At 44.1% G+C, this 13,170-nt stretch overlaps 1 protein-coding gene across 1 annotated transcript in view; it reads left to right on the top strand.

The window, feature by feature from the left end:
• The window catches only part of schip1 (schwannomin interacting protein 1), a 179,182-nt gene that overhangs the window by 10,444 nt on the left and 155,568 nt on the right, over positions 1 to 13,170 (top strand).

The following is a 13,170-nucleotide window of genomic DNA, read 5'->3' as shown; positions in this document are numbered from 1 at the left end:
AAATCTAATGTTTGTGAGCGACAGGAATTCTTAATTGGAGGAAGGAATATTTGACATTTTGTTGGGGGGGGGGGGGGGGGGGGGGGGGGGGGGGGGACAATGCGTAATGGCTTTCTGTCCATTAAAAATGAGCTAACCGGCTTAACATATTTGAGGCGGAACACCGAGGGGGAACACTCATAGTAGTGCAAGCCATGTTTCTAACTTGCCTCCAGGCTGAACTTAACATTCTGCATGTCCACTTATCCAGGTGAATTTGAGCAAGATACCCCATAACTGATTGGCTGCAGTTCCGAATACAGATGAGGTCCTGGACACGGCAACGAGCTGTGAAGGTGGGGGGGGGGGGGAGGATTTTGCAAGCTCCATGGCCACAAGGTGGATTTCAGTGGCTCTTTTTATTAGCATAAATGTAGATTATGGTTTCGGCATCTTGCAGCATTTTCTCTGTATTAAGCTTTGAAACTGCCCTGTTTGTAGGCTGATGTGAATGTGTGCTGAAGTGTGTACGCGGTGCATTTACATATGAGCGTCCGTATACGTGCTGGATCTGTTGCTTGAGTGGATCCCTATAACTCACAGCGGGGGGCCCTCTGGGACGGCTCGTGAGTTTTATTCAGAGACACAATCCGGCGATCAAAGGTAAGAGTATCGGGGATGAGAATGAAAAATGAAACGCTTCAGTGCCGCGCCTGACATTACAGAGCATCAAATGCTGCTGCGGGGCTGCCTGATCACTATTGAAATAATTCCAGTGATGGATAGTTAAGGGGGGGGGGGGGGCTGTCTGTAGAAGGGAAACAAATAGAGAGTTGAGTGTGAGCTAGAGATAAAAAAAACGTTACATCATCTATGCTTGTTCGGCGCTGATTCAAGTTTGTGTGTCCGCGGCTGCTTGTTTGCTAACAGTGTTTGTGGATATTGATCTGTTCCCGTCTCGGTGACATGTTTGCACCCCCCCCCCCCCCCCCCCCACCCCCCCCCCCCCTATTCTGGAAATGTGTTAGTGTTAGTGTAAGCATTCCTGCAGCCTGCGTGGGCGATCATTCTCTCATCTCTCACCGCCAAGAATCTCACAAAGCCAAGTGACGGCTTCATCCATGCCTCCACCTCTACCCTGCTTAATCCCTCTTTCCCACCCTCGCTCCACGTCATCTCTCGCTTTCCCTCCCACTGCCTCACACACACACACACACACACACACACACACACACACACACACACACACACCCGTTTCTGCAGACAGATGCTAACAGATTACATGTTTTATTGGTGTCAGTCGGCGTGTCATTTGAAATGAATTTATATACCGCCGCCTGCCCTGGAGTTGACATCGATTGGGCTTAACTCATTTAATAGCCATGACATTTGCATATTAGCTTATTTACTGTCAAAACAGGCTCAGGCTCAGCCGGCTCCCTGAGAGACAGAAACTCTTGCATTTGTATCCGTTAGGGAGGAAAATGTGATTGCTTGTGCAAAAATATAAACTCAACGGGAATTTTGAGTTGAAGTACACACACGAACGTGAGCTTAACTCAGCTGCTCAAGCTTATATTATACATTAGACATAAGCCTTTCCAAATTGTCCCTGTTTTATGGTATATTTTCTCATATTTTTAGCAAGATGTTTTCTAACATGCTCCTCTCTTAATTTGCTGTTTGCTGTTTATATGAACTTAAAAAAAAATATCCATATTCTATATGTTTCCCTTTTTGTCTTGATAATGTTTTCCCTGCACTAATTGCAGTAGATTAACCTCAGACTCATGCTGCACTCGCCACGCTGTCTTATTCTCATTTTGTCATCCCTGACTCTCGCAGCTTATTTTCACATCAGTAAAAGGCATTGCATTGTGGGATTGGGGCATATGTATTATACAATTTATACATGCAGTTTTCAAACACTCAAAGTAAAAAATGGCAGTCAGAAAACTTCTTTTTGTGAGTTAAAAAAAAAGCTCCACCCTATTTTCTTTTCTCTCTATTTGTGCTTATCCTGCATAAATATAACATTTCCCGTGCATGCTTATCCTGTAACTTGATACTACTTGAAATTCTGTTTAGATGCATCATAGTTGTCGTTAACTCGTCATTGCCTGACTCACTTCACTGTCTCCACCATCTTTAGCTCCATTTAATTCCAGGTTTCAGTAACCATCCCTAAATACAATCATTTGTATTATTTAGACAGCCTTTTGCAGTGCGTTTATTGTGTGCGTTAGGGGTGTGAGTCTTTGGCTTCACAGCGATTCGATTAACGATACAGTAGTTGGCGATTCGATTCAAGGACAATTTTTTTTTTTTTTTAACGATTCGATTCGATTCTGTAAACCACGATTCGATTCAGTAACTTGTAACCAAAATTCTATATCCATGAAATAAACATGCAATAATGCGAGTGAGACTATCTGTATTCTTCTGAAAGGTGAAAAATAACATATTTATTCTATAAAAAAGTAAACCTGCATAATATTTTATGCTGAATACAAAAATGTAATTAAACATTGCTCGGTTATTTTTAACATTATTCAATAGACTACATGCTGGCAGTGGAGAGAGTGTCTTAAACGTATTTAAACATTAATCGTAAGTAAGAATCACGATTCATCCGATTAAATGCATTTATATCGATTATTGGTGAAGCCAAAACGATTCATTCTATTTATTTATTGTAGCAGATCGATTTAGTAGAATCTATAGGACTGACAATCGATTCATGGATTAATCGAATGAATCGTTACACCTCTAGTGTGCGTCCATATCGCCAGCATCCACACAATCTGAAACCTAGAAAGCGATGCTCAAAAAATAGCCATTGATTTTGTGAAAGGCCATTGGGAAGACATCTTCCAGATTCATCATGGCTATGTGGTCGAGAGGGGAAACGAGGAGAGAGCCGTCGTCTCCCGGAGGTGGAGAGAGAGAGCGATGGATGGCTAGAAGGAGAGAAGATGTGGTGGATTTTGGAGTGATTATGGGGAGAATAACTCTTTATTAGAGCCTCCGTTCGAGCTGGTGTGAGATGGAGTGTATGTGCAGGTATGTCTGTCAAGGTGTCTCATTGCTTCTTCATGGCTGCCTCTGTCCAAACTGCATCCGATGAGATTAATGCTGACCGTTCCACCTGCAGGGCTGCAAAGAGACACACACTTTCAGGCTCACGTACACAAATATACACAAGCGACGGTCTTCAGTGACACATTAAGAGCATCTTACGACCCCTTCAAAAGAAAATCAATGAAAGCCGTTACACAAATGTAGAAGAGCTGACAGCTGCAAAAGAGCAGAGGGCACGATGGATCTCCATCAAGGTTCTGCGGCAAAATGGAAATAATATGGAGGGGAAAAGGGAGCGTTTCAGCTCATTTTCATCTTCTCACTTTGATAGCCTTTACGGATTTCCTATTTGTTGTGAGCACGGGATCCTGAATCACTTGATTTGATATTTACAGCAGGCTGTGTGCGGCGTTACATCGACAGCAATAGCTTGCAGATGGTGGATGGGGATTTGATTGGATACTGTAGCTCACTGCAGCCTCCCACTGAGCTCCTAATTGCTTATTTATCTGGAGAACATGCCATTTAGCTGACATTACTTAAACTAAACAAGCATATAGCATGCTTGCATATGGCCTGACAGACATGGATGTGACACATATATACACACTCACAAGACCATAACGAAACATAAATCTGCTGGAAGTGGCGCCCAACCATCTGCAGCAGTAATAACAATCTGCTACCTGAGGCTATGTGCTCTACTGTTCTACTCCACTTCTTCACACTTCTCTCTGCACACACTCTTCCCCTCCTGTTATCTCCCCGGATTCTGCAGCCTCCAGTTTTCCTCTCCTCGTCCTGTCTCCCATCTCCTTTCAGTCTCCTGCTTTCTCACCCCGGACTTACTGCCGTCCTCACAGGGCTCGTCCCCCTCTTTAGCCCATCTCATACAGATATAGGCTGAGTCCTCTTGGCCAGTGAGTCCGCCATAATGAGGTCCCTGGAGGAGAGAGGAGTAGCGTAAAGAGCAGGAGGAGGGCACCAGCAGGGAGGAAAGGAGTTAAGGCTTGATCTCCATTCCGACCTGCTCAGATGAAACCTCGGGAATAGTTCACCCCGTCTCTGACGGGGCTTCTCACTATCGCTCCGTCTCCCTCGCTCCAGCATATTCAGGGGTCCCCTCCGAGTCAGAGTCCTCCAGGGGCCTTCCTGATCAGATACCTGAACCACGGTCTCTTTTAAATGCAAAGGAGCATCGGTGTTACATCCAAATGTCTGAGCTCCTCACCCTCCTTCAAAGGGTCAGCCCAGAAGCCCTGCGAGGGGAATTCACCTCGGTTGCGTTTGTCCACAATCTTGTGCTTTCGGCCACCGAGTCGAGCTCATGACTGACAGGTTAGCGTTGGCATACTAATTGATTGGTACGATACCCACACGCTGGTGCTGCACCGATCTGTTCGGACTTGTCAGTCATATTGAGAGGCGCCGACACTCATCCTGGATAGATTATCCACCGACAGACAGAGCAGAGGAGGGCACCAGCAGGGAGGAAAGGAGTTAAGGGTTGATCTCTCTCTGACCTGCTCAGGCGAAACCTCGGGAATAGTTCGCCCTGCCTCTAATGGTGCTTCTCACTACCCCTTCTCTCTGTCTCCCTCGCTCCACCCCCCCCCCCCCCCCTTCATCTACCATTACTGTCCCTTAACCAGATCAGAGCTATTATAATCCTCTTCTGGGGGCATCCCTGCTGTGTGTACAGTACGCTCATAGGAGGCGCTGAGGGAGAAGCACAGACTGAAGATGGGAGCAGTTCTCACAGAGGGGAGGATATCTGCATTGTAGAGTAAGAAAAAGTGTGTGCATTATGTAAGCGGAAGACGGGGAAAGCAATGGAGGGAAAAGGAAAAGTCCAGGCGGTGAGTTACATGTAGTACGCTGGTGTGAAGCTTCTTCTTCTGATTCCTTTAGAGAGGGACGAGGTTTACGGACGATTCTACAGAATACACTTTCTTAAATTTCTTCATCCTCTTTCTGTAATGATCCCTCTTCCTTTATTTAGCTTCAGTTACGACCAAACGCAGATTACTCCTCCTTCCATCGACCACAAGGATGCTAAGTAGAAAGGAGTGATGAGCGGGTCAATGGCTGTTAAACCAAAGGCACCTCCCTGATATCATAAAGTCCCGGCTGTGACAGCTAGCTGCTGATTGTCTCATTAGTCGGAGCGCTAACGGAGAGCCGACTTCCTCATCACTGCTCTAATGGCGTAGTAACAGTTTAAGTAAGAGGAGATCGATTAATGAAATGTTCTCTGGGAATTTAAGGAGACATAGGTTTTTGACAATGTGGTGGTGTTTGTCGCTACACAGACATGAATTCCTTCTATTTATATAGCTTTCTATCTTTCCATGTGTCCACCTGTTTCACATATATCTAAAATCTGAAAAGAGATCTACTAACTAAGCATTCAGATGAGCTGCTGGATTCCCTGCTCTAACAACCTATTTGTCTCCTTCCTCTTTGTACTGAGCCGCTCACTCGGCTGTTTCTTGTGATTATTCTGAAAATGACATGGTGAGCCTTCCGTGCTCATTGATAAAACGCTCACAAATTTCCCACCAGAGTTATTTTTCTAATTACCAGTATGCCGGTGGAGGCTCTGGAAGTCATGTGGGTGACTTCTCGCTGGCACGTTTGATCTCTGACTGCCCTTTCGCGGGTCTTTTTGATCTCCATGCCAGAGTCGTACGGGGAGGAAGTGTTGTCCTCCAGTTTGATGCACATGAAGAGCAGCAGTTCTTCTGCTGCATCACAAAGGATAGAACATAACGCGTTAAAGGATTGAAAAAGATAGATGGGGTATTGCTGTGGGCCAAATGCTTGGCACTCCTTTAGTGCGGTCCACGTGCACATGTTAGCGTGTAGCCTAAAAAACGGTGTAAGTGTTATTGGATGTGAGTGTGCGTTCGTGTGCTGCGGAAGCTTCCCTGCCAAGAGCCTCATGCTTTGAAGTCTTTGTCTATAATGGATTATTGGATCTTTGAAGCCACTGTGAAAACACTTTTTATTTGCATATGCATTTACATCAACTATAAAGGTGCGGTGCAAGCATGTGTATGTGTGTGGAAAGCATATGTGTGCCATGTGCAGAGCACCTGTCTATTTGACCCACTGGCAGTTTAAATATTGGCCCTCATAATCTTCTGCCTTCGCCATGGTAACGGTGAAGTTGCTCAGGATGTCCTCATGCAAATGCCGTCCTGTCTCCGGCCTGTCAATCACAATCCTATGCCAATTGTCAGAATTTGGTCTCAGCTCGCAGTAACGTGACTTCAACTGAGCACCAGTTGGTCAAAAGCACATGTCGACTGTGTGCCGAGTGCTCTCCATAGAAATCAATGCCTCCTTAAAAGTTGTTAAAACTTTGGCTTATGTCACATTATCTCATGGCTGTGTTGGAGTTTAAATTAGAAGTTTAGTTCTTGTTTTTGTTAAAACAATACAAACACATATTAGAAATGTCGGAAAATAAAGAAAGAGGGTCTTCTATGTCTTTGCTATGACCTGCAACAGCAGCAGAAGTCCCCATTGTTTCCTTTTTAAGTCTGGCCAGCATTCTCCCAAACCATTTATTTTAATCTCTTCATTTTGAGATACCAGACCTCTTCCACCCTCTCCTCCCTTCTTCTCCACCTTTCTTTACTCCCCCACTCTCCTCCTCCTTCTTAGCTCTTCCCTAAAACCCCTCTCTTGCGTCATATTTCCTTTGCAACTGATTTAATTTATTAAACTTCTTTGACATTCTCTGGAAATCTCCTGAAATCTCCTTGTTGTGCAATTCATTCAAATATGTGTTAAAATGAAAGAAAAAAGAAATCGACGAGCTCTCTCTGCCTGTTGTTGGCTAATCTGTCTGGGATGAGTGTCAGATTAACAAGCAGATCAGTGCAGCACCAGCCTGATGGCATTGTACCAATCTATTAGCACGCCAACGCTCGGCAACTAAAAGGATGAGATCGTGGACAAAAGCAACCAAGATGAATTCCCCTCAAGGGCGTCTGGGCGTTGTGATGTAACTCATAGTAGAACCGATGCGCCTCCACATCTAAAAGAGACAGTTGATGTGGTTCAGGTATCTGATCAGGACGGCCCCCGGATGACTGGGAGGGGACCCCGGGGCCAGAATATGCTGGAGGTATTATACTGTGTATCTCATCAGGTTGGGATCCAGGAGGATCTGGGAGACTTAGCCTGCCACCACCGTGACCCAGATAGACATCAGAAAATAGAGAAGGAGAAGACAGTATCCTGGTGACTTGGGAGGTAATAATGATGGCTGAGATCCATGACATTTACTCATTATTGAGAGATTGTCACTACTTATCTTGTTCAGTGCAATATGACGATATTCATCGTTGAAGATATAAAGATACCTATTGCAATATTGAAAACCAGCAGTCAACGTGGTATGATGATCATGTATGTCAGTCGGACGACGCTTTACGTCGTGATGCTCGCACTGGGAGAGAAGCTGGAGAATTATTTATTAAATTACCTGAAAAAAATGCTATATCATGATGCATATCATTATGGATATACGAAATTACCTCTATTATGATGGAACAAATGTGGCCGTATCGCCCAGCTGTATTGTCTTCAATAGATGATCATGTAAAACACAAAACGATCCTCTTCATGGGGCAGTTTGAAAAGGTCTGATCGGTAATGGCAAACAGGAAACACTCTGGGTCTCTAGCCACTGTGAGTGGTTAATGACTACTCATGAGTTACTGTTCTATCTCTTCCAGCATAATGGTGTGTGTCTGTGTGTGTCTGTGTGTGTGTGTGCGAGGGAGGTTTACGATACTGTTTACAGTAAAACATTTACTTTGAAAAATGATATCATGCATCAGCTCCAAATGTTCCTCCTCCTTCGGTCATTTAGCAGACGCTATTTCCTGCCACAGAGTGAACGGCGAACGAGAATTAGCATCTTGGACAAAATGCCGGGACGGACCGAAGCAAATGATCTAACTGGACGTCATCATGTCTCTACTCTGTGCCGCTGTTAACAACACAAGGGTGGCAGCGTGGCTTTTGGAGTGTTAAAAGTGCTTCAGAGGGCTTTTTATTATTTTATTTCTCAATAAGAAGCCAATTATACTTTACATGTATCGCTAAACTATTAATCTGTAATATTACTTTAAGATTAGCGATGAAACAAAGTGTCTTCAAACCTACAGTATATGTGGGGTGAATACAGAAACAGGAAATATAACTCAGGGTGACCTCTTTCTTGTTGTTTAAACACAAACAACGAACGAGGTGCATCATTATCTGTATTCAAGGAGAAGTCGGTGCAGTCACAAGAGACTAAATATGAGGAGATAAAATGCTTAGTCTTATCTTTAAAGACTGCAATGTGCAGCTTTCCCCAGAAAAGATGACTGATAAAACGCTTGTTCTAATGTTTGGCCACATGATCCTTTTTAAATAAGGCAACTATTAGAGTATGATGCCCTTATTAAATACTGTAGGGTAGCACCATTGCAGTATAACAGCTAATTGCTGACCACAGATGGCATTCTGCAGATTTTTCCTCCAGCGGAGTTCTATCTACTGAAAAAGTCTCCTGATAAATTCTACTCCTTTAATTGGTGCGATGCTTAACCATCTCCACTGGAGGTGAAACGGCTGCACAAACGTGTAGAAAGACCATTAAAAGTATAAAGGCAGGTGTGTTGACTGTTAATTGGCTCGTCTGTCACCTCACGATACGCCTTTACCTGTGTGAGGAACACAAATATCCCTTTTCTCTCTCCGTCTCATTCTCTTTTCTTGGTTCCTTGTTCAACTCGTATAAAAGTATGACGCTTTTTTGTGCCGCGAGTATTTTATTTTTTAAGAAATGGAAAACCTAGTAACTTCAAGGTTGACCGAATGATTCAACATTTGCAAACACATGAGATGTTTTGTGTCGACATCCATTTTCCATCTCGATTCTCTCTACTGTTTGTTTGTGTCTTTCGTTTATTTCTCTGTCCTTCATACTTCATTCTCTCATTTTTCTTTCCCCTCCATGCTTCAAACAAAGGTGTGAGACCTTGTTAAATCATTTCTTGTGTTTTGTGCACATTTCACGGTGGCATCGCTGGACAAGGTCAGACGACTTATATATAGTATATGGAGCAAACGCATTTACACCGACAGCTAGACGCCAGCTACAATCGCTAGAGAGAAAGCAGAAAGAATAGGGAGCAGATCTGTGATTTCATGTGTAATATCAGCACAAGCATGATATACCTTCTTATTATCATAACCTGACTGTATCAAAACTTTAAAAACATTTTGTATATTGCAACCTAAAGCTCAGTAATTATCACGTTATATCATCTTTGTTTAATCGGTATCATATTTACTGTGTAGACGTCAGATATCAAACGTCTCTTATAACTCTAAAAGCAAATAACTGTATTTTCTGAAATGCCAAACTATTCCTTTAATGTCCTTGCTTCAACTCCTCAGCTCATTTTTGATAACAGACCACCAAGACCTGCATGGTTGAAGTTCAGAATATCAAATCACTGATCATTTTTTCCATCTCGGCGATGCCATGCAGCCAAACACACTTGAGCTAGATAACAGTAATTCAGCAGCCTGTTGGAAGGAGCTTGGCTGTATCGGTGACAGCAGGGCTGGTGGCTGTAGTAGCATGTGTAGACACTCTCTAATGGTTATATTTAGCTCCTTATCTCCCAGACGGCTCTCTGAGCGCACAGTAGAAACTTGGAACTGCTAATGCCATGCTGGCCAGACAAAACCACATATCCACAATAATAATCTTTTGGTTTGGGCAAATACTTTGCTCTGTATTTCTTGCCCGTACGTGTATAATGATAGTCTTCTTTTTTGCAGTGGTTGTCACTTTTATTTCCCCCCCAAGCCTCACTTGTAGCTTTAATAAATACAGATTTTTTCCATTCCTATGAGCTCCCTCCTCACCTGCTTCTCTCCCAGAGATGGTTTCCCTCAGTAATCCATCTGGAGAGTTGGAAATAGGGTTTGTGTTGTTTTTTTTGTGACCATGTGTGATGTTCCTTCTGATCCCTGTGAGTGTTTGAAGCCGCATTACATCAGATTCTCTATACTGTCTCCAAAGCCCCTCTGTCATAGTCTGTGTGTGAGGAGGAAGAGGGCTGAGGCATTGATTTTCCCATACATCCTGTGTAAACACCAGCAACACAGACACACACTAGGATTGTTACCTGCATATACTCGAAGGGTTGCACAATGAATGCACACTTTTTCACAGATATGTGCACAGATGACATCGGTATATTCTGCTGCTGACACACAGGGACTTTCTCTTCTGCATTATAGATGAGGATGCTGTGAACAGCTTGTTTGCTTTCTAAATTAAGTTTCTCTCCTCTCTCTTTCTCCGAGAGCTGTTGCATGTCGGCTCTTTGCACCTCAAGATCAGCCAAAGCTTGTGAACGCCAGTGTGCGTTTGTGTTTTTCTGCGTGTTTGCGCACGAGCGTCGACAAGTGTGAAGAGGCTCTCTGCTGGTATTTGGTGTGAGCAGCTCTCATCTTTAATGGATGCTGCCCTGTGTACATGGAAGTAACACCTTCGAAGCTAGAGGCTTTTTTGCTGGTTAGCCCTCAAGCACACACTCGCATACAACTCCTATAAAGGCTGTACAGTGCAGGAACACCTGGGATATCTCTCTGACATTGATATGGAGATGGGTGAGTATGAATGCACTCAGGAAGGAACAGGAAACCCAACATTTCTCTATGAATGCAAGGTCAATTTTAACAGAGCACAGGTGTTTTGATACCTACATTCAAAAATGTTAAAAATCTTGTTTCATTAAAAGATTATCAAGCCAGAAGTACGTTTTCATGCTGGCTCATTAGCAAACCCCAGATTCAAACGGGGATCCATCCCTGGAAATCTCAAATCCATTCCTCAAAATTCCCTCCAGAAAGCCAGTTGTCCACGTCTGTGATCATCTTCCACTCTCTCCCCACTGCTTACTGTCTCTCTGTCTCCATTTCCATCTCTGAGGCTCTCCACAGATCACAAAATGTTAGACAAAGATGAAGAAAAACGAGGATAGGGAAGCAGATAAAGATGGCTGTTTCTTTTGTTTTTTGTCAGAAGTAATGAATAGTGACATTGCACAGATTTTCTGTTGTGCTCCTGATTTGGTTTGTTTGTAGTTTGTTAACAAGAGCAGACATGCAACAGAACCAATTTAGTGACTTTTATTCACAATCAATCACATTATGCAGTATGTTTTGTTCTGCTGCACAATCTCTGTTACTTTAAGTAATAGTTTGCTTCCAGACAGATGTATTTTTCACAAAAAAACAAACTAAACCTTTATTTAACACTATTCAAGCTCATTTGAGTCATTCTGCTCATCTACTGGGGATAATACAGTATCAAATTAGCTGATTTCATAAAGTATAAACAGCCTGCATAGAGTATCTTCTGTTATAATAAAGAGAGATTAGTGTGGGTGGATCGGTGTGTTGTTTCCACCTATCAGCCTTCCTGTCTTAGTGACTCTCGTCCGTGGCTGTTTGTGTGACTGTGACCGGCTCTCGCTGAGGTCAGGGTGGGTGGATCAGACGTTCTAGCACCTTTTTGTCTAACCTTTAGACGGGCTGCACACTGCTGTCCTTTCAATTCCTCTCTGGTTTCATTTCCTCACGGTCAGACTCTGACCGAGCTGCAGGTGGATTCATGGAGAGACAAAGAGGGAATAGGAAGACGACAGGGTTTGCTGGTGCAAATCATGTTTTCTTTCTCTCTCTCTCTCTCTCTCTCTCTCTCTCTCTCTCTCTCACACACACACACACACACACACACACACACACACACACACACACACACACACACACACACAAAATATATCCAGTTTGCTTTGTTTTGCAAACACAAGCCTGCCTCTGACTGACTACATGGCAGTGATTGTCCTGTGAATGCCTCTTGACTTGCCCTGAGGTTGATCTTGGACCTTGAATGTTCACATGCTCATCCCCCCCCACACACACACACACACACACACACACACACACACACACACACACACACACACACACACACACACACACAGACATAACGTGGTCAAGGGATCAACAAACCATTACTATGGTGTGTGATGTCTCTTTCTTGGAAGACTGGGCAGCCTATTCCCATGCCAGGCAGCCGGCCTACACCGAATGTCAAGGAGAAATGACTAATCAGTCTCCCATCCATCTCTTTGCCTCCCTCCCTCCCTACCCTCACTCCCATTCCCTTGTCCATGTCGTCTGGGGGGGGGGGGGATGGGCCTATTCTAGCCAGAGGTCAGACCGCACTCCTCTCTTTCTCTGTGCCTCTTCAACTTTCTTCTGTCCTTTGGGACGGAGGGTCACTGACTGACATTTATCTCCACGGATATGGAGTATGCTGTCAGACTGGGAAATGGCTTTTTGTGTGTGTGTGTGTGTGTGTGTGTGTGTGTGTGTGTGTGTGTGTGTGTGTGTGTGTGTGTGTGTGTGTGTGTGTGTGTGTGTGTGTGTGTGTGTGTGTGTGTGTGTGTGTAAATGAAGATGTGCCCTTTGGCGCTGAATAGAATACTTTTTGCAGCTCGTCCACTAATGGTGAAAGCTGCACTTTTTTAAAGGATTTTAAACACTGACGTGCTTCTGAAACGTGGGAGAACCAGGGGAGGCGTCGGTAGGTGGAAAATCCCATTATCCAAGATCGATTTTAAAATAGTTTTTAATTGAATTCATAGCACTTTGAGGGGTTCTCGTCCGTGTTTTGCTGAAAGGTGAATCACGTCACCTTCATGTGACATCTTCAAGGATGAGGAGGCGACGATGCTTCACTCGCTGTGCTGACACAACGACTGTTGGTCTTCTCAGAGATTACCCACAGTGCTGCTCTCGGACCGGCAGATGGTGAAGCCGCCCATCTACAGCAGATATCACTTCTAACTGCTGCAACACGTGCGCAAACACACCCTTCCCTGCCATTTTTTTCTCAAGGGTTGTATTATGGGCTGATTGAGATTCTGTGCCGAGCCCTGCTCTGCTCTCATTGCTTTTATCAGTGGACTTTTATCTCTGCTCCCCCTCACAACCTCCATCCTCCCGCCTCGACCC

The sequence above is a fragment of the Eutrigla gurnardus genome (assembly GCF_963514095.1).
Source record: "Eutrigla gurnardus genome assembly, chromosome: 10".
In the NCBI taxonomy this organism is placed as follows: Eukaryota; Metazoa; Chordata; class Actinopteri; order Perciformes; family Triglidae; genus Eutrigla; species Eutrigla gurnardus.
Note: the sequence above shows the minus strand (reverse complement) of the source record. Positions and strands in the feature narration are given on the sequence as shown.